The 24,518-nt window shown below is 44.0% G+C and overlaps 2 long non-coding RNA genes and 5 other non-coding genes across 8 annotated transcripts in view; all 7 read right to left on the minus strand.

Annotated features, from left to right (window-relative positions):
* Positions 1-8,429: 8,429 nt before the first annotated feature.
* On the minus strand, positions 8,430-8,518 carry mir430c-3 (microRNA mir-430c-3). The gene has a single exon (NR_107068.1). It is a non-coding gene; the product is annotated as a microRNA mir-430c-3 (primary transcript).
* Positions 8,519-8,739: 221 nt separating this feature from the next.
* On the minus strand, positions 8,740-14,059 carry LOC144992005 (uncharacterized). The gene is made up of 2 exons (XR_013655708.1): positions 11,671-14,059; positions 8,740-11,579 (listed from the first exon to the last, which is right to left on the minus strand). It is a non-coding gene; the product is annotated as an uncharacterized LOC144992005 (long non-coding RNA).
* On the minus strand, positions 13,248-13,334 carry mir430c-5 (microRNA mir-430c-5). The gene has a single exon (NR_107074.2). It is a non-coding gene; the product is annotated as a microRNA mir-430c-5 (primary transcript).
* mir430b-1 (microRNA mir-430b-1) lies at positions 13,470-13,551 on the minus strand. Its single transcript, NR_107066.1, has one exon. It is a non-coding gene; the product is annotated as a microRNA mir-430b-1 (primary transcript).
* A 421-nt stretch (positions 14,060-14,480) lies between the features above and the next one.
* mir430c-1 (microRNA mir-430c-1) lies at positions 14,481-14,566 on the minus strand. The gene has a single exon (NR_107065.1). It is a non-coding gene; the product is annotated as a microRNA mir-430c-1 (primary transcript).
* A 137-nt stretch (positions 14,567-14,703) lies between these two features.
* Positions 14,704-14,785, minus strand: mir430a-1 (microRNA mir-430a-1). Its single transcript, NR_107064.1, has one exon. It is a non-coding gene; the product is annotated as a microRNA mir-430a-1 (primary transcript).
* A 3,311-nt stretch (positions 14,786-18,096) lies between these two features.
* Positions 18,097-24,518, minus strand: part of LOC144991819 (uncharacterized) — a 493,827-nt gene continuing 487,405 nt past the window's right edge. The window contains exons 1-4 of one of the 2 annotated variants that reach the window (XR_013655448.1): positions 21,771-21,889; positions 20,399-20,483; positions 19,942-20,053; positions 18,097-18,236 (exon numbers count right to left, since the gene is read on the minus strand). This is a non-coding gene — a long non-coding RNA (uncharacterized LOC144991819). Of the gene's footprint in view, positions 18,237-19,941; positions 20,054-20,398; positions 20,484-21,770; positions 21,890-24,518 lie in introns of those variants that run through there. The other variant, XR_013655449.1, reaches the window with a different exon arrangement.

Here is a 24,518-nt window from a genome sequence, read left to right on the forward strand (position 1 = left end):
TAAAACATGTGTTTTTTCCCAGGGAGAACTAACTTATTTTTCTTTTTCCAGCAGAGTTGCCACTGCTGTTTTGCTTAAAGTGTTTTTAGTCATTGTTTTTAATGTTTTAATCAACCTTGACACCCGTGCTTTTATCCATTTTTAAACTGTTTTGTGCTCATTTTAGTATCTTGGAGGTTCGACCTGGCTGAAGGTGGCTGCCTCCTCCCTTTATCCTTATGGTAGCTGGTGGGTGCCATACATAGTATTGTGTAGGGGGGACCCCCCTGTTTTCGGCCCATAAATTAGTGGTGTCCTGAATCTAGCCACAGGGGTTGCAAGCCAGTTACTTCTGTGCCGGTCCCAAGCCCGGATAAATAGAGAGGGCTGCGTCAGGAAGGGCATCCGGCGTAAAAATTGCCAAAATAACCATGCGAATCATCCACAACACTTTAGACATACCGGATCGGTCGAGGCCCGGGTTAACAACGACCGCCACCGATGCTGTTAACCTACAGGGTGTCGGTGGAAATTTGACTACTGTTGGTCGAAGAAAGAGGGGAGGCAGAAGGGTCCGTGGCCAGAGAGAGAAGGGAAAAGGCAGGAACATAGGTTTGAGAATAGGGACTCTTAACGTTGGCACAATGACAGGGAAAGGCAGAGAGCTGGCAGACATGATGGAGAGAAGGAAGGTAGATGTACTGTGTGTGCAGGAGACAAGGTGGAAGGGCAGCAAGGCACGTAGTATTGGAGGAGGATACAAACTGTTCTATCATGGTGTTGATAGGAAGAGAAATGGGGTAGGAGTGATTCTGAAGGGGGAGTTTGTAAACAGTGTTCTAGAGGTGAAAAGAGTCTCAGACAGGATGATGAGCCTAAAGTTAGAAATTGAAGGGGTGATGGTGAATGTAGTCAGTGGGTATGCGCCACAGGTTGGCTGTGAGTTAGAAGTGAAAGAGAGATTCTGGAGTGAGTTGGATGAGGTCATCGAGAGTATCCCCAGAGGAGAGAGAGTTGTTATTGGAGCAGACTTTAATGGACATGTTGGTGAGGGCAACAGAGGTGATGAGAAGGTGATGGGCAGGTTTGGTGTGAAGGAAAGGAATCTGGAGGGACAGATGGTGGTGGACTTTGCAAAGAGGATGGAAATGGCTGTAGTCAACACTTACTTCCAGAAGAGAGAGGAACATAGAGTGAAATACAGAAGTGGAGGTAGGAGTACTCAGGTGGACTACATCCTGTGTAGACGAGGTCATTTGAGAGAGGTTAATGACTGCAAAGTGGTGGTAGGAGAGAGTGTAGCCAGACAGCACCGCATGGTGGTGTGTAAGATGACTCTGGAGGTCAGGAAGAAGAAGAGAGGGAAAACAGAAAAGAAGACCAAGTGGTGGAAGCTACAGAATGAAGAAACTTGTGAGGAATTTAGGCAGAAGTTGAGACAGGTCCTGGGTGGTCAGGATGAGCTTCCAGATGACTGGGAAACTACAGCAGAGATTATAAGGGAAACAGGTAGGAAGGTGCTAGGTGTGTCATCTGGAAAGAGGAAAGACGGTAAAGACACTTGGTGGTGGAATGAGGAAGTACAGGAATGCGTCCAGAGGAAGAGGTTGGCTAAAAGGAAGTGGGATGTAGAAAGGACTGAGGAAGGTAGACAGGAGTACAAGGAAGCGCAGCGTAGAGTGAAGAGAGAGGTGGCAAAGGCCAAACAGAAAGCTTACGATGAGCTATATGACAGGCTAGAGAAGGACTTGTACAGGCTAGCCAGACAGAGAGACAGAGATGGGAAGGACGTGCAACAGATAAGGGTGATTAAGGACAGAGATGGAAAGGTGCTAACAACCCAGGAGAGTGTACAGAAAAGATGGAAGGAGTATTTTGAGGAGCTGATGAACGAGGAAAATGACAGGGAAAGAAGGGAGGAAGATGTGGTTGTTGTGGAGCAGGAAGTAGCAGAGATTGGAAAGGATGAGGTTAGGAAGGCTCTGAAAAGGATGAAGAGCGGAAAGGCCGTTGGTCCTGATGACGTACCTGTGGAGGTATGGAAGTGCTTAGGAGAGACAGCAGTGGAATTTCTAACGAGTTTGTTCAATAGGATTCTAGAGAGTGAGAAGATGCCTGAGGAATGGAGGAGAAGCGTTCTGGTCCCGATCTTTAAGAACAAGGGTGACACGCAGAACTGCAGCAACTATAGAGGAATAAAGTTGATGAGCCACACAATGAAGCTGTGGGAAAGAGTAGTGGAAGCCAGGCTTAGGAAGAAGGTGGAGATTTGTGAGCAGCAGTATGGTTTCATGCCCCGTAAGAGCACCACTGATGCCATTTTTGCTTTGAGAATGTTGATGGAAAAGTACAGAGATGGTCAGAAGGAGCTGCATTGTGTGTTGGTAGATTTAGAGAAGGCGTATGACAGGGTGCCGAGGGAGGAGCTGTGGTACTGTATGAGGTCGTCTGGAATGGCAGAGAAGTATGTCAGAGTAGTTCAGGACATGTATGAGAGAAGTATGACGGTGGTGAGATGTGCTGTAGGTCAGACAGAGGAGTTCAAGGTGGAGGTGGGACTACACCAAGGATCAGCTTTGAGTCCTTTTTTGTTTGCTATGCTGATGGACAGGCTGACAGACGAGGTAAGACAGGAATCTCCCTGGACAATGATGTTTGCGGATGACATCGTAATTTGCAGTGAGAGTAGAGAGCAGGTGGAGGAACAGCTAGAGAGGTGGAGGTTTGCTCTGGAAAGAAGAGGCATGAAGGTCATTCGTAGTAAGACAGAATACATGTGTCTGAACGAGAGGGATCAAGGTAGAAGCATTAGGTTACAGGGGGCTGAGGTGAAGAAGGTGCAGGAGTTTAAGTACTTGGGGTCAACAGTTCAGTGTGATGGAGAGTGTGGAAAAGAGGTGAAGAGGCGAGTGCAGGCAGGTTGGAGCGGTTGGAGGAAAGTGTCAGGAGTGTTGTGTGACAGAAGAGTGTCAGCAAGACTCAAAGGAAAGGTGTACAAGACAGTGGTGAGACCAGCTCTGCTCTATGGGTTAGAGACGGTAGCAGTGAGACAGAGACAAGAGGCTGAGATGGAGGTAGCGGAGATGAAGATGTTGAGGTTCTCCTTAGGAGTGACCAGGTTAGACAGGATAAGGAACGAGTACATCAGAGGGACGGCTCATGTTGCCTGTGTTAGCGACAAAGTCAGAGAAGCCAGACTGAGATGGTTTGGACATGTTCAGAGGAGGGATAGTGGATATATTGGTAGAAGGATGTTGGAGATGGAGCTGCCTGGCAGGAGGGCAAGAGGACGGCCAAAGAGGAGATATATGGATGTCTTAACAGAGGACATGAAGTTGGCTAATGTTAGGGTAGAAGATGTCCATGAAAGAGTGAGGTGGAAAACGATGATTCGCTGTGGCGACCCCTGATGGGAAAAGCCGAAAGAGAAAGAAGAAGAAGAAATTAGTGGTGTCCTGCTCAGGTGCACCTCTTCTGTTTTGTATTTTTCTTTTAATCACTGTTTGGGTTGTGGTGTGTTTTTGTGTGCATTTGTGCAGGTACTCCTGGTGAGGGTTTGGATCGGAGATCTCCCTTGGTGGTGTTTGTGGCTACCCACCGGTGCAGTGGGGCTGAGGCGATCCTGGAGGCAGCCCCCCTCATGCAGTCTTGGAGTGCGGTCCAACTGTCCGAGTTTATTTTAACCTTCTCTTTTATGGAACTTGTGTCAAGTTTTTAATAAATTATATATTTTTAACCACTATCAAATCCAGTCTCCATTTGGGGTGCAAGTGTAAGAGGGCATTCGGTCACAAAGTGGCTGTGGTGGACCGAGCAGAAGAAGGCAAGGACAGCAAACAATTTAATCAAAAATATTTAAATTTATTCTTCAAAATGTGTAAATGGGCAAAAATGGGCCCTTAAAAGAGGTCAAAGCAACAAAGTTAACTCAAGTTTTTAAATGTAACAGAGGACAACTGAACAGACAAAGCAACATAATTAAACTGACCTCCTCCCTAATTGGAAACACAAGGGAACATATATAGTGGCTGATCAAACCAACTAGACACACAAGGGGGAACTTAAAGAGACTAAGACAAAATACATCAAACAAACTAAACTAAAGTCCAACCTATAGTAAATTAACATACACAAATGAATGAAAATAAAGAACATCAAAATAGAAACTAAAGTAAAGAAACACAAAAAGAGTTCCTTGTCCACTGGGTGATGGTTCAGTCCAATTAGCTGCCTGCTGAATATAAGGCCTCTGCTGACTGGCATGCATTCTTGTGTCAGGCCTGACTTGATTGTTCCAGCAGCAGATGGCAGCAGCAGCAGCAATGGTTCCCTTTAGCACTGGTAACTCAAAGCATAACATCAAATTAATAAAGCAAATTATAATAAAGTAAACTGAAACATGTTGATAAACTTTATGATCAAATGTGTGTTATTTTTGAAAAAGAAATCTAAAAGTATATGCAAACAAATAAAGTGAACAGATATATGTAGGGTGTGGTGCAGGAGGTTACTGCCCTGATGGTGTGGCAGCGTAGGCAGCCATCACAGTGGCGTTGTCGGCAGGATCGGATTCCTCTACTGAATTTAAGACTTGGATCTGGATTGTTGTTTTTTTAAATGTCTTTTTAGTTTGTTTCTTTTAAAACCAAAACAGCAGTGGACACACCGTAGGGCTTGAATAACGAGGGTGCTACATTGCCAGCCCAGCACTTCAGAGAGACTCCATCACAGCAATGGCAGATGAAGTGGAGCAGTTAAGAGACCAGGTTCGCCAGCTTCAGGAGGCCAATGATCGCCTGCTACAGCAGAAAGCTTCAGCCGGCTAATCCCTGAGACTTTGTGGACCCACCAAGCCCGGTTTTGTTGGACAGATTGATGTACCTCCCTAGGGAGCCAAAGTGTCTGGTGTTCCGGGGGCATGTGGGGGTATTGATGACTGGTTGGAGGAAGTTGAAGCTTGTGTTCGTGCTAGACGCCCAGGGGCTCTTGATAAAGCGTATTTCATCTTTGACCATTTAGATGGTGAGCCTAAGAGGAGATACGATATAGGCCGAGACGTGAGAGGGAAGACCCAGAAAAGATTATCAATATTCTGAAGGAGCTGTATGGATGTTCAAGTTCTTATGAAGCCTTGCAGGAGAGATTTTTCTCCAGAACACAACAGGAGGGTGAATCCCTCCATGAGGGATTCTCATGCCCTGCTCTCAGTCATGGACAAGATCAAGCAGTGGGAACGTGAAGGTAGACCAGGGGAGGATCGTCGTGGTGGCCTTTATCCAGTCCCTTCTATTTGTGCTATGCAAGGTTTCAAATGTGAAGCCTGGCCATCAGTCTAACCAAAACCAATGTCATGGCCCAGGGCACTGAGACCCCTCCAACAATCACCATTGATGGACACATCCTGGATGTTGTGGAGAACTTCACCTACCTCGGGTTCATGATCTCCAGTTCATTGTCCATTGACTCGGAGATCAACAGCAGAATCGCAAAGGCAGCTGCAGTCATGGCCAAACTAATCCAGCGAGTGTGGAATAATTCCAGCCTCACTGAGAGGACCAAATTGCACGTCTACCAAGCCTGGGTGCTCAGTACCCTCCTTTATGGCAGCGAAACGTGGACCACCTACGCAAGGCATGAGAAGAAGCTCAACACCTTTCACTTGAGGTGCTTGCGGCGCATGCTGCAGATCAAGTGGCAGGACAATGTCCCAAACATAGAGGTGCTGGAACGAGCCAACATGAACAGCATGCACGCAGCACTTGGTGAGAGACGTCTGAGGTGGCTTGGCCATGTCATGAGAATGGACACAGGCCGCATCCCTAAAGACCTACTCTACGGCGAGCTAGCTGAAGGCTATAGAACAAGAGGGCGTCCAAAGCTGCGCTTCAAAGACGTCTGCAAGAAGGACATGAGGTGGTGCTCCATTGACCCCTTCACATGGGAAAGTCAAGCAGACGATCGCCCTATCTGGAGACTTGCAGTCAGGCAGGGTACAACAGATGCTGAGGCCAAGCGGAACGAGAATGCTGTACAGAAAAGAACCAGCAGGAAGCAGCGGCAGCAGCAGCTGCAAGAGCCATCATCCTTCACCTGTACCAAGTGTGGCAGGGACTGCCATTCCAGAATGGGACTGCACAGCCACTCTCGGCGGTGCAGGTAGATTCAACAAGGAGCTACACCATCGTCTCTCGAGACGGACGGCTGCCGACGAAGGGAATCGCAAGACTAGGAAAGATGCCTTCCCTCTTCCCCGGAGTCTCTGGATGCCCTTTGTGGGGCCAAATGGTTTTCCACGCTCGACCTGGCTAGCAGCTAAAACCAAGTGTCGGTGACTGAGAGAGATTGCCCAAAGACTGCTTTCTGCACACCATTTGGGCTATTTGAGTTCAACCGGATGCGCTTTGGTTTGTGCAACGTGCCAGCTACTTTTCAGCGGTTGATGGAGAGGATGTTTGGGTCAGAGCATTGTCAATCCCTCCTACTATATCTGGATGATATTATTGTGTTCTCTTCTAGTGTGGAGAACCACTTAAATTGTCTGGATCGGGTGCTGAGTCGACTGCAGAGAGAAGGACTAAAAGTTAAGCTGGAAAAGTGTTGTTTTTTCAGGAAGGAGGTCAATTACCTTGGCCATCTGGTCTCCCGTGAAGGGGTATCTACGGATCCATCCAAGGTGTCACCTGTGGCCAATCGGCCACACCACACAACTGTCTCCGAGCTTCGGTCCTTCCTTGGATTTGCCAGTTATTACAGGCGGTTCGTGGAGGGGTTTTCAAAGCTGGCTGCGCCATTACATCGCCTGGTTGCTGAATTGGCAGGCAGAAAAGGAAAAGAACCACCCCTGGAGAGCCACTGGAGCAATGCATGTGAGGGAGCTTTCAATGAGCTTAGGAGGAGACTGGTGAGTGCACCCACTCTGGCATTTGCTAATTTTAACCTCCCGTTTATTTTGAAAGTGGAAGCAAGCCATGCAGGCCTTGGAGCAGTTTTGTCTCAAGAGCAGGATGGCAGGGTTAGACCCATCGCCTAAGCCAGTCGAAGCCTCAGCCCAGCAGAGAAAAACTATAGTTCCATGAAACTAGTTTCTTGGAATGAATGGGCTATGACTGAAAAGTTTCGGGAGTATTTGTGGGGCCAACACTGCACTGTGTGGACTGATAATAATCCATTAAGTCATTTGGAAACAGCCAAGCTGGGGGCAACTGAGCATCGTTGGGTGGCCGAGCTGTCGGCATTCAGCTATGATATTAGATATCGACCAGGGCGGGCTAATACAAATGCAGATGCATTGTCCAGGCAGCCACCCACAGCAATGACAAGGATGACCACTGGGTCAATGTTGGAAGGAGTAGCCATTCCGGTTGCTATACATCAAGCTGTTCGACAGGAGCCACAGGTTACCCAGTCTGCCGTCTCTGCTTTTCCCTCATATACTGTAAATGATCTCAAACTGTTACAGGAAGCAGACCCAATTATTGGTGCCTTTCTTCAATTCTGGAAGGCACAGAAAGCCCCAAATTCCACTGCTCGGGACAAACTGTCAAGACCGGTTCGAGTACTGTTACGGCAGTGGGACAAGATCACAAGTAAGGATGGTATGATCTTTCGCAAGGTACAACGGCCAGATGGAGGGGAGGAGGTCCTACAACTGCTGTTGCCTATGTGCCTCAAAGAAGTCCTGCAGCAGCTGAATGATGACCATGGCCACCAGGGGATTGAACGTACCACTGAGCTAGTAAGGCAGAGATGTTATTGGCCAGGAATGAGCGATGATATTAAACAATGGTGCAAAGACTTTACACGATGTATCCTGGCAAAGACCTCAGAGCTGCCTCACATACAGGAAGTGCCTCAGGTAACCAGAACGCAGTCTAGTGGTGAGGAGGACGACCAGGGTGCATGGGTCATGCTTGACCCCAGAGGAGGCCAACCTGAACTATCGTATGCACAAACCCCCCTTCAAGGTGACCTTGTGGACAATGTTACACCTCAGGAAGACTGCGTCCATCCTACAGAACCTTCCCGAGCTCCTGTGTTACCCACTGGGTCTGACGCAGAAGGGCAGAGGAGGTCAACACGCGCCACAGCAGGAAGACATAGAAACCTGCATCCTCTCCCAGCATCAGTGTTAAATCTGGCAGATGGGGCTACGAACTCCCAGGTAGCTGGGCTAGAGGGTTGCATTACTGTCGTTTTTCGACCATGGTGTTAAGTAGGTAGATTTGTTTTTTTTATCCGTGGGGCACGGATACACGTGAGGCACATAGGCAGTGGGGCGGAGGCGATCCTGGAGGCAGCCGCCCTCATGCAGTTTTGGAGTACGGTCCAACTGTCCGAGTTTATTTTAACCTCGTCTTTTATGGAACTTGTCAAGTTTTAATAAATTGTATATTTTTAACCACTATCAAATCCAGTCTCCATTTGGGGTGCAAGTGTAAGAGGGCATTCGGTCACAGACACAAAGACTACCCCAACATGTAGCACTTACTGCAAAGAAATTCAAGTCAGTGCCTATGTTAAGGTCATCTGAATGTCTGATTTTTCTCAGATTGAAGCCACAAAGGTTTTCATTGAGAAACTTCAGCAGTATTGGTATTTTTTGGTCAGGAAATACTTCAAAGAAAGGAAATACATTAGGAAAAGTATTTTCTAGCTTGCTTTTTGTTTGCGTTTAGGACACCAAAAGTCCGTGTCCGTGTCCAAAGTCCAATACCGTCAGTGCAGAGTGGAGCCACCAAAACAAAAATGGCTGAGACAATAAAAGCTTATAAAAATTTAATTTAATGAACAATTTATGATCTAAAAGTGCAGTTTTACTCCGATTAACAGTACACAGATAAAACAATAAAAGGGAGAGGCAGGAATAAAAACAGGAAGGCCGAGCCGACCGCCCGTCCAGGAGGGGAGGGAAGAGCAAGGCCGTGGACTAAGCCAGTACGCGGCAGCGCACCTCACTCCACTCTGTGCTGAAAACAAATCCACACACACACAATAAGAAAAACGTGCAAAAGAAACTTCCACTACACACTAAAAGGGAAATAAACAAATACAGTGAGGGAACTGGAGTGAGGACGACGCTGCCACAAGGGGCCCCCCTCACCAACACCACACGCACCGGCGCCCGACTCAGACCTATGCAACAATAAAAAGAAATCAGAGTCAACCACACAATAAATACAGCACCACTCTAAAACACATTAAAATGTATAAAAAGGGTGGATAAAGAACACACAGTGGCTCATGACATGTGCAACACGTCCAGCTGCTTACAGCATCTAGTTAAAAGAGCAGAAAAAAAAAGAGTAAAAGGTGATCTACATTCTCCAACAAGAGGAGCTTCAGCCATACATACCACCATGCAGGCAGGCAGCCACTGTCTGTCAACTCACTCCCTGTTCCTTGTAAAGGGGCAGACACAGCTGAACTACATCCCCAATCAAGCAGGCATGCACCTGTCACAGGCATACCTGCCGGTTACATTCTTCCCCCCTTTTTTTGTTAGCGTCCCTACAACTCACTGCCACGGGCGAAACAACCCTTCAAGCATACTGCTGGACACCTGCACCTGAGACCCTGCAGCCCCTTCTAACCTAGTCCCAACACCTACTGGTAGATGATGGGGGTTTGTATGCTGTCCAGCTGTTTGTCGAGTAGTCCTTTGTAATACAGGAGGGTCGAATGTGTTTGGGCAGGCAGCAGGAGCAGCCTCCATTGTAGGTACAGCCGGGACACCAGTTCCATTTTGTCCTGATGGTCTTAAAACCCAGAAGCCATTCTCCTCCACATCAGGGTTCCTTGTTCTAGAACTGGGTCTATCTGGCAAAACAGGTGGATCCACAGGTATAGGCTTAATCATGCAACGATTTACTTGCCGTACCTTTTCAGGCTGATCCCGTGGGGCAACTGTATAGACGGCTCCTCCAGGCTCAGGAGGTCTTGTGACCACAAACACTTCAGGAGCCCACTTGTCCCGGATCTTGTTGCGCCCTCTGTGTGAGAAGTCCCTCAGGTACACCCTCTGTCCAGTTGGCAACACCTCCTCTGTAACATGTTTGTCTGCCCTTTCCTTCCTTCCCGCAGAAGCTAGGCGCATTAGTTCTCTGGCACCTACTATAGCCACTTGTAGCCTTCTCTTGTGTTCACCGACCCAATGACGGGCCTCGCCGGCAACAGGCTCCTCAATGCGACCCAGAAGAAAGTCAACAGGCAACTGAGGTTCACGACCAAACATGAGAAGGAACGGTGAGTGTCCTGTTGACTGGTGCGGAGTGGTGTTGTAACTAAACAGCACTTGGGGCAAATACTTAGGCCAGCGGTGCTTTTGGTCAACTGGGATGGTTCGCAGCAGATCATGAAGCGTGCGATTAAACTGCTCACTTTGGCCATTTCCTTGAGGGTGGTAGGGTGTTGTGCGGGACTTTTCAACACCATACAACTCACAAAGCTGGTATATGAGGTTATTTTCAAAGCAGCGGCCCTGATCAGAGTGCAGCCGTGTAGGGACCCCAAACTTGTAAAACCACTCCTTGATGAGGATGTCTGCCACAGTAGAAGCCCTCTGGTCTCAGGTTGGTACAAGCTGTGTAAACTTGGAAAAGACATCGGTCATAACCAGTACTTGCTCTCTCCCATCCCTTCGCTGGCTCCAACATGGAAAAGTCAATGGCCAAAATTTAATTCGGCTTTGAAGCCAAGAGATGACCCATAGGTGCTCTGACTGGGGTTGGGTGCTTTTGGCCAGACAACATCGTTCACACTTCAGGCACCAATCCCGAATAATGGCACCCATACGTGGCCAGTAACACCTTTGCTGGATCAACTCCAGAGTACGTTCAACGCCTTGATGGCCATGGTGGGTATGCAATTGCTGAAACACCTCTTCCTGTAGGCTCTCTGGCAGTACTAGCTGGAGGACTGGCTCACCCCCGTCTGGTCGCTGGTAGGTGCGATGTAACAGTCCGTCTCTAATGCTAAGCCGACCCCACTGGCGAAGCAGTCTCTGTGCTCCGACCTCCAGTGCTTGCTTCTCCAGCCGGCCAGGCATTCGCTGCTGCCCGACCAGGTGCATAATCGGTGCAATGGTTGCATCTGCCTGCTGCAAAACCACCAGATCATCTGTAGTCCGTTGCGGTACTGTAGAAACACTGGACTGGCTGGCTGAAATGGGAGCACATTCCACCTCTTGAAGTCCTTCTGGTAACACAGACCCTGGGCGAGCTGGTGTAATGATGGTACAGGCCCTGGTTTGAGGTTGTCGAGAAAGAGCATCTGCATTTTGATTGGTGCGGCCAGAGCGGTATCTCACTGCATAATCAAATACAGCCAGCTCTGCTACCCAACGCTGCTCTGTAGCTCCCAGCTTTGCCGTCTTAAATGACTAAGGGGATTATTGTCAGTCCATACTACACACTAATGGCCCACCAAACAGTCCCGGAACTTTTGTGTCATGGCCCACTTCATTGCCAGGAACTCAAGTTTTAAGGAGCTGTAGTTCTTCTCTGCTTGGTGAAGACTACGACTCATGTAGGCTATGGGCCTGATTTTGCCCTACTGCTCTTGAGACAGCACTGCGCCCAAGCCCTCGTGACTTGCATCCACTTCTAAAATGAAAGGCAGATCAAAGTTAGCATATGCCAAAACAGGTGAGGAGATCAGTTTTTCTTTCAGTCTTTGAATGAAGTATGGACCCACCAGTGTGAGGGCGCTTTCCAAAGACTCCCTCCGGTGACGACGGCTCTTTCCAGACAACTCAGCAATAGCCCGGTGAAGAGGGGCAGCCAACTGGGCAAACCCTTCCACAAAGCGCCTATAATAGCTTGCAAATCCCAAGAATGTTCTTAATTCAGGTACAGTCCGGGGAGGGGCCCATTCAGCGACAGCCGCAATCTTCTTTGGATCAGTTGCCACGCCAGCTGCACACACATGACCCAGGTAGTCCACCTGCTGTTTCAGGAAATGACACTTTTCCAGCTTAATTTTCAGGGACTCCTTCTCAAAACGGCTGAGGACCAGCTCCAATCTAGTCAGGTGTTCATCAACAGTGGAGGGAAAGACAATCACATCGTCCAAGTACAGTAACAGAGTGTGACAATTCTGGTCCCCAAACATCCTTTCCATAAGCCGCTGAAAAGTACTGGGGGCGTTACATAAGCAAAAAGGCATCCTGTGAAACTCAAACAGGCCGAAGGGTGTACAGAAAGCAGTCTTCATCTTATCCTTCTCCGTCACTGCCACCTGATGGTAGCCACTGGCCAAGTCAATTGTTGAAAACCATCTGGCACCAGAAAGGGCGTCCAGTGATTCCTCGATCCTAGGTAGAGGGAAAGCGTCCTTCCTTGTCTTGCTGTTCAAAAGTCTGTAGTCGACACACAACCTCAAAGTCCCATCCTTCTTCTGAACCAGAACTATTGGGGAGGCGAAGGGGCTACAGCTCTCTCGTATGATTTGACTGTCCAGCAGTTTACGTACATGAGCCCTAACCTCGTCATAATTAGACGGTGGGATTCGCCTATGTCGCTGCCTCACAGGGGTCTCTGTTTGAGGTGGCCTCGAAGCGATTCACAAAGCTAAGGTTTTTTTAAGAAAAAGCACTTTACAGTTAGAATCCTGGTCCTATTTGCATTATGCCCCAAAGCAGGACACATAGAAAAAGGATGTTTTTCTTCCAGGTGTTGTCATGAACTTTACCTCAGCTTGCTTCCACGTTGAGTCTGTTATGAAGAAAGACCTAGCTTCTGGACACAAACTCACCCATTTTATGTGCTTGATGGTTTCAGTGATCAGACTCTTTTGTTATACAATCACTATTCAGATACTGGTTTTTGAACGACCCATTGACTGTGAAAAAGGACCAGTTAGTGTAAAGGTCAACTTGATTTTTTAGAGTTTTGTGATTTTGAGTCCATTTGGAGTCTAGTGGTTACTGGATCCAACCCAGCTATTGTTGGGGGATGGCAGAGTCGCACCAAACAGGTCTCCAGTCTGTTAAAGAACCACACAGTCACAAACACACACTCACATGCTCTGCTGAGAGCAATTCCCCAATTGGCCCTATGAAGTATGTTTTTAGGATGCTGGAAGGAAGCCAGAGTGCCTGGAGAAGACCCTTGCTTGTACAGAAAATGTAAACACACATGACATAAAAAAGGGTTAGGTGTTTCTTTTACAACCCGTTTAGTGTGGAACTACTTTCAAAAAAATTTAAAAACTGCTGGAAATAAAAACATTGCTGGGCGATTTTACTTTGTGTAAGTCTTTACATAGCGTTGCTAGACACCAAGACTACCCCAACATGTAGCACTTACTGCAAAGAAATTCAAGTCAGTGCCTATGTTAAGGTCATCTGAATGTCCGACTTTTCTCAGATTGAAGCCACAAAGGTTTTCATTGAGAAACTTCAGCAGTGTTGGTATGTTTTGGTCAGGAAATACTTCAATGAAAAGAAATACATTAGGAAAAGTATTTTCTAGCTAGCTTTTTGTTTGCGTTTAGGACACCAAAATTACCCCAACATGTAGCACTTACTACAAAGAAGAAAAAGTCAGTGCCTGTGTCAAGGTCATCTTTATGTCCAAAAGCGAGAACATGAGACCATGAAGTTTTGGTAATGTGTCAACCGTAAGGTTTGTAGTATAAGTCACACACCACCAACCCAACAAGAAGCACTTTCTGAGTCTAAAACACAAGATAGTACTCAAGTTGGGCAAATAGCACAGATATTTCCCTGTGTTTCCATTGGATTAGCTGCTTAGAAATGAACTATAAATGTATTTGTTTTTGAGTTGTTTCCTTACCAAAACAGTTGGAGTTTGTTCCCAATAGATAGGATTTAAAAGTGATTTCAAAGTCAACAAATCTAGAACAATTTATATTTGTTCAAATAAAAACCATTCTGGAATCTTCTCTCTAAACTTTACAACATAAAAAAATACATTAGTTCCGAATTCCATTGATAATAACTGATCACTGAAGTCAAAAACAGAACACTAAAGGTCTGATAAAACTTCCCAAAGAAGGCCTGTCATACAGCAGCAACCCTATAATAGGCCCTTTCTGGATGGAGTCTCACCTTAAAGCTCAATTTGGATCAATGCTTCAGGCATTCTTTTGAGATCAGTGAGAGACACCCAGAAATCATTTTTTTTGTCAAATTTAGTATTATGGCACAACCAACTCCTGTCTTTCTCCTGTATTTATTGTGGTAAAACCAACATAGAGACAACCCCAAAGAGAAGCACTTAGGAAATCAAAACCATCAGTGTCTCTGTTTGAGGTGGCCTCGAAGCGATTCACAAAGCTAAGGTTTTGTCAGAAAATGCACTTTACACTTAGAATCCTGGTCCTATTTGCATTGTGCCCCCAAGCAAGACACATAGAAAAAGGATGTTTTTCTTCCAGGTGTTGTCATGAACTTTACCTCAGCTTGCTTCCACGTTGAGTCTGTGTTGAAGAAAGACATAGCTTCTGGAGATTTTACTTTGTGTAAGTCTTTACATAGCGTTGCTAGACACCAAGACTACCCCAACATGTAGCACTTACTGCAAAGATATTCAAGTCAGTGCCTATGTTAAGGTCATCTGAATGTCTGACTTTTCTCAGATTGAAGCCACAAAGGTTTCCAATGAGAAACTTCAGCAGTGTTGGTATTTTTTGGTCAGGAAATACGGCTAAGAAAGGAAATACACGAGGAAAAGTATTTTCTAGCCTGCTTTTTGTTTGCATTTAGGACACCAAAAATACCCCAACAAGTAGCACTTACTACAAAGAAGAAAGAGTCAGTGCCTGTGTCAAGGTCATCTTTATGTCCAAAAGCATGAACATGAGACCATGAAGTTTTGGTATTGTGCCAACCGTAAGGTTTTTAGTATAAGTCACACACCACCAACCCAACAAGAAGCACTTTCTGAGTCTAAAACACAAGATAGTACTCAAGTTGGGCAAATAGCACAGACATTTCCCTGTGTTTCCATTGGATTAGCTGCTTAGAAATGAACTATAACTTTGACCAATCTCTCTAGTCATCCCAAATTAATCCTTCTGACAATGACATCAACAGTTTTCTCAATAGCATAGATTTATGGAGTTATTTCAGTCTCAATAATCAGAAATGCACACAACCAGCGATGTGGGTCGATAGCTGGATGGTGATGTGGGATCTTTCCCAGGTTTCAGAAGTAAGATTATATTAGCAGAATTCATATTTGGAGGTAGATAATTGTTGTCCTTAATTTCTATTGTCATTCTGAGAAAAATGGGAGCTAAGATTTGCCAAAACTCTTTATAAAATTCTGCTGGGAAGCCGTCTGGTCCTGGGGCTTTTTTACTAGGCATGTTGGTTAATGCTTTATGTAACTCTTCTTTAGTAAAAGGGGACTCCAGGGCTGTGATTTGTTCCTCTGTTGGTTTAGGCAAATCTATATGGAGTTATTTCAGTCTCAATAATCAGAAATGCACACAGCCGGTTTTACAAATACACACGCTCCGATTCACAAATGTCATTTTATGCAAACGTGAAAAATAAATTCGGAAATACACACCCTGTGTTTCACAAACACACACATTGTGTTTCACAAATGCACACTAAATGTTTTACAAATGCACAATAAGTGTTTCTCACAAATGTGCACACTGTTTTTCACAAAAACATTTTAGAAATTCACAATAAATGTATCAGAAATGCACAGTAAGTGCTTCACAAACGTGATTTTTAGTTACACATGTGATGTGAACTCACAGATCATTCGAATTGCAGACTGTGCATTCAAAATCCCGTTCTCGTTTGTGAATCTCCCCGTGTGTGTGAGAGATTTTTCTACGGTGAATATTGAGACTCATCTGACGGAGCGGGTCGACTAATGTCACCATTGGCTAGTGAATCTGTCAATCAAACTCATCGGCAAAGCAGGCGGGTTCGCTTTTAGCCAATCGAATGGCCCCTTACACTTTCTCTACGCTTTCTGCAGGTGGCAAGAGCGCCGCCCATGTTTGATTCTGTACCAGTCGGTCGTTAGCGTGTTAGCTTTAGCATGGCTTGTCGGTTTATTTGCCTTCTGTTGTCAAAAATTACTGGCTTGTGCAACTTTTCAGTGGACCTGGAAGCAAGGCAACAGTGGTTGAATGCAGTTGACATTGAATCCATCGAACTCTGTACTGGTCATGAGATTTACAATGAATGTTTCACTCGGGATCGTTTGTACGTTATTCTCTTAGCTTTCATGCTAGCGTCATTTCAACACTCAGACACGGTTCCCTTCGGTTTTGATCTTATGAAGGTGGAGGAGAAAAATCTTTAACTTCCACAGTATGTTCTGTGGAGAAACTGGCATCACTTTGCTCCGTACCACGCAGTAGGACTACATTACCTCAAGTTCATCTCACTGTCAATCACAGATACCCAATACACCCCCCCTGCTCAACCCGAAGTCACTTTGCCAGACCTTAATTTTATTTTTTTAATAACTCAAATGTCATTGATTTTATATTGTAACCATATACATATACCTCTTGGCCAGGTCACCCTTGCAAAAAAGATCCTCATCTCTCTGGGTTTTATAGCTGGTTAAATACTACACAACAAAAGATGGTCATAGAACAACAAAGTGCAAACATTCACCCTTTATTGCAGAGTAAAATTCAGTGAAAACATGGACAAATTAAAACATCAAAATTTAAGCAAATGTGGGATCTCTACTGATTTGAATTTTATTTAAACTGGAACTAATTTTCATAACTTCCTTACATACAATGAAGTCCCTTGAACAATACAGCAGTATTGATTTGAACTCTGTCTTGCTCCCCTCAGTCTCTCTTCTTCTGTATGTAATTATGTCGCCTAAATTAAGTTCTAAACAAACGGGACAGTAAAGATATAGGTCCACTCCCAAACGGTCTGAATTAAACAATGGGTTGATGTCGTCTTGCAGTTCCAACATTTGTGGACCCAAAAGGGGACTGTCCCATACCGGGACATTGATCCCAGGATGAGGTTCAGCCATGGATCCACTCTCCTCCCATTCAATCTCTGGAACCAGCATACCCTGACAAAAAAAAAAAAAAAAAAGATACTGTTTATGAACAGCACTGTTTTTTTTTAATGTTTTAGATTATGTAGGAACAGAGACCCACTAATAATGACTTATATTGTTTCTAGCAGGCAGACCTCATATCTCCATAACTGTTTTTAATTTGCAAATAAGTGACTTTTAACAAAGTAGTGAGATTAGTACAGCTGATGGCTCATAATGCCATGCATTGTGATGCATTTTGAATTTGCAGATGTGCTATTCTTCCTACTTGATTTAAAAAACCAAACAATTTAGGGAAATAGTTTGCACCACACAACAATAATCCTTTTCATTCATTTTTGATGAAAATTCCTTGTAGTCATTGTGATTTCATCATACTGTTCTTGATACTTTCCACTTTAGTCAAACTGCACACAAATCAGTTGTCCAGTACAGTGAGATTAAATAAAGCAGGGTTTTTCAACCAGTGTGTGTGCCGCGGCCGTGGGAGATGGTCAAGTGTGCCGTGGGGAATTGCCCTACTTCACTGATCTAAAAACATTTCCCATCTCCAGGAAATCAGCTCTTTGTTCATCCAAACAGGCACTGATAAAACACTGAGTAGTTAGGAATATGAAAGATCTTAAAATGACTTTTTCTTTGTGTTTATTTAATTCTATAAAATACATTTTGATAAGGTTGACGGTACAGCGATTTAGCTGCAGCTATAACCGTGTAAGGAAAAGTCCCGCCCCTTTAACTGTCTCCGCCAATCATTCTTGAAGGCTTAATCACATGTCATTAGTCTGACCAATCAGAAGTGGTTAAAGTCTTCACTTCCTTGTTCTTAATTCTGCTGGTAAAGTCGCTCAGTTATAACAAAAATACCAGCTAAAGCTCGTCTTTAGCGGTGTAACTTTCCACAAAGTCCGGTGTCAGACCATGGAACAAGTGAACAAAGGTTAAAAAACACTGAAATAAAGCACTTACCCGGGGATCAGAAACAGGGTTGTGGGTCAAGCCCAACTGCCACAGCTGATTTGGTGTCATGCTTTGCTCCGTCCTGATTGGATGGCTGTCCCACGCGTCACTAAAGACATCCAAACTGGCCTGAATGCGTGGTAGGAAAATATAGTGGCAGCAGAATACGTGATGTTACTGATATTGAGCAAGTCTTGGTCCTCAGGAGAGTGCAGGATGTTGTAATATAAACCAGTAACACTCATGAAGACATCACACCAGAGGGGCTCAATCCTGTATTTGGAAAAAAGCAAAAAGAAATATTATATTGTCAGATTTATTTTTAATACATCATTCACATTTATGTATATATTAAAGTAGGGCTGCACTATATGAAGAAAAGTCGCGATATGCGGTATAGGGTTGGGCGATGTCCCCTAATTTGGCCGTTGACGATGTTTGCTGTCAACCATCGTGATGGACGATGACATCGTCGGGGGGGGGTTGTATTTTTACATTTTTCGTTCTTATATAACTGCTATTCGTTTTTTTGCTTTTTTCATTTTATTTCCCAACTAATGACTAATCCGCGATGATCCAGTATAAACTGAGGGAAGTGACTTTAACAGAAAAAGTAACAAGCAAAATAGAAAAGAAGTGTAGTCGCTCCCGCACTTAATTAGTGAAGTGGACCGGCGGAGCGCGGACTTAAATCTTTGTGTTTGATGGGAAGGGGGGGGGGGGGGGGGTACATGAGCGGTATGTGTGGGAGATTTAAGACTGCGATCCTTCCCGCAGCTCTAGGGGTACAAGCAACCGAACTCAGAACCGGGTCTAAAAGTGTGTGTCTGAGCACAGCTCGGATCGTCAGCACACACAGCGGTTTGAGCATCAAAGCAGAAATGTCGCTCAGTCCTTAGAAAACATTCAAACAATCACGTGGATTTGTGTTTCCAGTCGTGTCCCGACTAAATAAAGGCTGATGTTATTCTTACATGTTTACGTGCAGCCAGCAAGCAGCACCACCCAAAGCTAATGTTGTTAGCCCGTGTTAGCATACTGCTAATCCTGGCTCCGTTCAGAAAAAGCACTGACCACACGGATTAAAATTCAAATGATGAGCGAACAGGTGTTTGATAATAACCGTAACATTATTAAAAGCACGTTTAGAAGATCGTCTCGTATTTTACCGAGCTGACATGTCAATATATATAGCCGCTCGGTGCTGTTATCGTTTTGTATTGAATTGTTACATCCAATAAAGTTTGGAAAAAAAGCCGCTCGGCGGAAGTTGTATCCCCTTCCGGTTTTCAAACTGCGCATGTGCGAATACTGCGCATGTGCGAATGATTTATTCCGACCGAAATTGTGACCTTAGTGAACGTTTTTATATTCTGAAAACATTTTTCTGGGCCCATGTACACGGTTGGATTCCAATCCGACCATTGATCCCATCAAGATATTTTGTACATGTAACCGCGGCTTATGGTGTCGACGCGCAACGTGGCGGGGGCGTGGCATCACGATGGTGGTCTCTCCATCGGGATGTCAGTCACCCATCACGATGGACGATGATATCGTCCATCGGCACAACCCTAATGCGGTATCAGTAATTAATATTGCGATAACGATATAATTTGCGGTATTTAAACAATTAGCAAAATATTATTCCCATTCCATTACAACAGCTTAAAAATTATACTACAAATGACCCTTGTTGACATAGGAGGCGAACATACAACATAATAGGGCGCCATCCGATTAGTTAACAACGTGAAGGGGTCCATCTGATTGGTCAAATGCAGAAAGGGATTCTTTCAATCCATTAAACACTTCAAGCTGCCATAAGATTGTTTGGGCACATCTAAGGTAACCATTTATTGCAAATTTGCTGTCTTTTGCGATATGCATATTGCACAGCTTGATATTGCGATAACGATAAATTTGCGGTATATTGTGCAGGCCTATATTAAAGCGTCTAAAACTAGGTTCAACTCACCGTTGATTGTGTGTACACTTTTGCTGCAACAAAGCTGTTTGTGTCAGTTCTACATACTGTGAGCATCAACTCAGCTATGCCCACATTTTCTCCTCCGTGATCTCCTCTCACCCTGACAATAACATGAAAATCATGTCTCAAACACATAATTACAAATGCATCGCCAATACGGTACACAACAATTTAAAATGTAATGTTCTTATGTATGATGCCAATAAGTAGAATTTCTAGGTTATATAAATTGCAGGAGTGGGTTACATGTATCACTGGGGGAAACATTGAGGTGAGAGAGACTGTTAAGGGGGTGTAAAATGTTATTCATGAGGGGAAAGAGTTTTAGAGTTGCCTTTGTTTTCAGAGGAGTCTAAAAAAAGTTATTTTATTTTTGTACAAATAACCAAGTGCTTATACTGCCTGATATGTGAATAAAAGATTTCTTTATGAATAACATGAATACCTCAGAGGAAAGCCATACACGTTCACAGCGTCACTGAAGAAGGCCAAGTCTGCACAGTGTTGTCTGCCATCTTCAGGTGCAAGATCTATGGAATACAAGTACAAATACTTTCAACTGACAGATATTTACAGGGGCAAAAATGCTAAATTCCCAATTGATAGGTAAAACAGTAATACAATAGGATGATAAAATATGAAATAGAATAGAATAGAAAGGTATTTAGGATGTCACGCTTCAGCAATTCCTAGAGAATAAATAAAAACACGACAAACATGGATTAGATCATTTAGCTGTCTGAGATTAAATTACAAAATTTTCAAATATTAAAAAGGGGAATTTTTTAAAACATTCTTGCTATGATAACTTGAGCTTGTAGTAAAGAACAGCTTTAAAAAAAATCAGAGACAAGTCACTGATCACAGGAAGCCTGTGTGGAATATTTACAGTAACTTCTACTCAAATCACTGTTGACAGCTGATTTCTCCCATCCGCCCTTTCTTTGACTACTTATCGACTACAAAACAGCCTAAAAACATAATGTTTGGGATTTTTGTCATTTCGTCATTGGAAGTAAAGATACAGGGAATTTAGTGGCTGTCACTCTGACACAATCTCACAGGGTTTTACAGCACAATACGGGTTCTAACGTTAGAAACTTAATGAGGCTTCTTTCATTCAAGAGTGGATTCACGTCTGTTATATTTAAAAAATGCCGTTTTCATGAATGTCATATGAATTAACTTTGTTGCACATATCCACCCCGTCTTGAAGTCTGGGTTGTGAAAAGACTGTGTCTAACTTTAACCCGGATCGCGTTTACATACTGGCAGCACACGGAACAGCTAACTTACTAGCTAGTTAGCATAGCATCAGTGTTCAAACAAATCCCGTCTCCAAATCAATACTTTTTATTAAACTTTCTGTGCTGCTGTAAATCCGGCATGTTTTCCCCTTAGTTCCTTATGAATCATGTTAAGAACCTACAGATTGGCTGTATATCTAGCTTGAACCGACGCGCTAGCTTAAACTTCCCTGACACTCACAGGGCAGGCAGACACAATTTGAGTCGAAAGCCGGCTAGTTTCGGGGCCCCTGGTTGGTTGTAGTTACTCGTGTTGTGTGAAGAGCTGGTATGCCAAGTATAAAACTTGACAAAACCATCATAAGTCCTCCCCCGCTTTCATAAAAAATATGACCGCACAGGCTAAGCTAATCTAATTTGCGGTGGGGGTACTCTGCAAACGACTCGACTGAAGTGTTCATAAAGCATTCACACATGTCACTTGGCTAAGGAGAACACTTCAACTTAGTATTCAATAACATTACAGGATGTACAACGAGGGAATAATAATCAAATAAGTGCATTACTTACGGGCTGAGACTGATCGCGTTCGGAAGACCTCTCCGCCATGTTTGCCGCCCGCGTCCTCTCAACTGCTGTGCTGAACAGCTCCCTCCCTCGTCAGTTGAGAGTGAAGAGTGTAAGGGGCCATTCGATTGGCTAAAAGCGAACCCGCCTGCTTTGCCGATGAGTTTGATTGACAGATTCACTAGCCAATGGTGACATTAGTCGACCCGCTCCGTCAGATGAGTCTCAATATTCACCGTAGAAAAATCTCTCACACACACGGAGAGATTCACAAACGAGAACGGGATTTTGAATGCACAGTCTGCAATTCGAATGATCTGTGAGTTCACATCACATGTGTAACTAAAAATCACGTTTGTGAAGCACTTACTGTGCATTTCTGATACATTTATTGTGAATTTCTAAAATGTTTTTGTGAAAAACAGTGTGCACATTTGTGAGAAACACTTATTGTGCATTTGTAAAACATTTAGTGTGCATTTGTGAAACACAATGTGTGTGTTTGTGAAACACAGGGTGTGTATTTCCGAATTTATTTTTCACGTTTGCATAAAATGACATTTGTGAATCGGAGCGTGTGTATTTGTAAAACCGGCTGTGTGCATTTCTGATTATTGAGACTGAAATAACTCCATATAGATTTGCCTAACCAACAGAGGAACAAATCACAGCCCTGGAGTCCCCTTTTACTAAAGAAGAGTTACATAAAGCATTAACCAACATGCCTAGTAAAAAAGCCCCAGGACCAGACGGCTTCCCAGCAGAATTTTATAAAGAGTTTTGGCAAATCTTAGCTCCCATTTTTCTCAGAATGACAATAGAAATTAAGGACAACAATTATCTACCTCCAAATATGAATTCTGCTAATATAATCTTATTTCTGAAACCTGGGAAAGATCCCACATCACCATCCAGCTATCGACCCACATCGCTGATTATTGCAGATCTTAAAATAATATGCAAAGCTTTGGCGGGAAGGCTGGAGAAGGTAGTTCCCTCTCTAATACATCCTGACCAAACAGGTTTTATATAGGGTAGACATTCATCTACCAACATGCGCAGATTAATCAACCTCATAGATTATACAACCATCAACAACCGAGAAGCAACCATTTTGTCACTGGACGCAGAAAAGGCATTTGATCGGGTCAACTGGAAATTTTTAATAGCCACCCTGAACAAATTTGGCTTTGGAAAATCATTTATTAACTGGATTAAAATATTATATGCCTCTCCTAATGCTCGTATCAGAACAAATGATCAAACATCTCCAAGCTTTAATTTACAAAGAGGAACCAGACAAGGCTGTCCACTATCTCCGTCTTTATTTTCACTTTTTATTGAACCTCTAGCTGCTGCTATTAGGCAAAGTCGAGACATTGAAGGCATTCAAACCAAAAATTTAGGACACAAAATAAGTCTTTATGCAGATGATGTTTTACTATTTACTCCAAATTCACAATCTTCCATCTGCCAAATCATCTCCCTAATGAATAGATTTTCCTCAGTTTCAGAATACTCCATAAAATGGTCTAAAAGCACAATTCTACCAATTAATTGCAATTATCTAAATCCGTCATTTATTAAAATACAAACAATACTTAGGTATAAATATCTCCTCTAGGCTTTCTGATCTACTCAAGCTAAACCACACCCAACTACTTAAAACAACCGAGGCTGATCTCACTAGATGGAAAACTCTACCCATTTCTCTAATCGGGAGAGTTGCAACCATAAAAATGATGATTCTCCCAAAAATTAACTACCTATTTTCAATGATTCCTTCCAAACCTCCAACTACTTGGTTCAAATCATTAGACTCATTCATTTCCCCCGACCTCTGGGAAGGTAAACCCCCACGGATCAGTTTAAAAACTATTAAAAAAACCTAAAGATAGAGGAGGACTAGGCCTTCCAGACTTCCAGGACTACTACTCCGCGAACAGATTGTGTTATGTACAAAAATGGCTGAATCCTAGTACACGAGTACTTCTTTATCTGGGTACTTTGTGGATGAGACCCAGACGGGCAGTATTGACGATGTCTATGTGCTTACAATTTCTTGGGAAACTCTATTGGTTGTTGCGGTTGCAGGTATGTCTTTGTCACTTGTATGTGTCTCTTCTTGAACATCTGTCTTTTCTTGAGACTCACTGTCAATTTTCACAGTAAGTGTCCTTTTGCGTTCTGTGAACTTGTCATCGTGCAAGCATGTTGGATGTTTCCTTTGACACTTATCACATGTGCTTCTCTTGTCGCACTTCTTGGAGTGATGCCCTGTCATTAAACATCCAAAACAAAGTTTCTCTGTTTGTACAAACTTGACACGATCTTGTACAGTTTTCTCTGTAAACTTGCGACACTTATTGAGAGTGACCAGACCTTTTGCAAAATATGCACGTTGTGGCACTGAAAATTGAGTTATCTGAGTTTGTTGTTAGAGTTTTGGCTTGAATGACTTGAGTTTTTTTGTGTTTGGGGTTTTCTGATTCTAAACTTTTGAGTGCTTGTATTGAGGTTATGGGGTCGCAGGCCAAGTCTGCTTCAGCTGACATGAATTCCACAAACATCTGGAACGATGGGTAATAGCCACTGATTTGTCTTATTTCCTTAGCTTTGCGGTTCCATCTTGACACAAGCCAATCTGGCAGTTTTAACAGTATTCTTTGGTTCCCCATACAATCATTGAGAACTTCCAGAGTTTTGATATGTGGCATTGCTGCTTCACAACTTTTAAGGAAGTCTGCAAAT

Source organism: Oryzias latipes, chromosome 4 (assembly GCF_053564925.1).
Source record: "Oryzias latipes strain Hd-rR chromosome 4, Olatipes_Hd-rR_3.1".
In the NCBI taxonomy this organism is placed as follows: Eukaryota; Metazoa; Chordata; class Actinopteri; order Beloniformes; family Adrianichthyidae; genus Oryzias; species Oryzias latipes.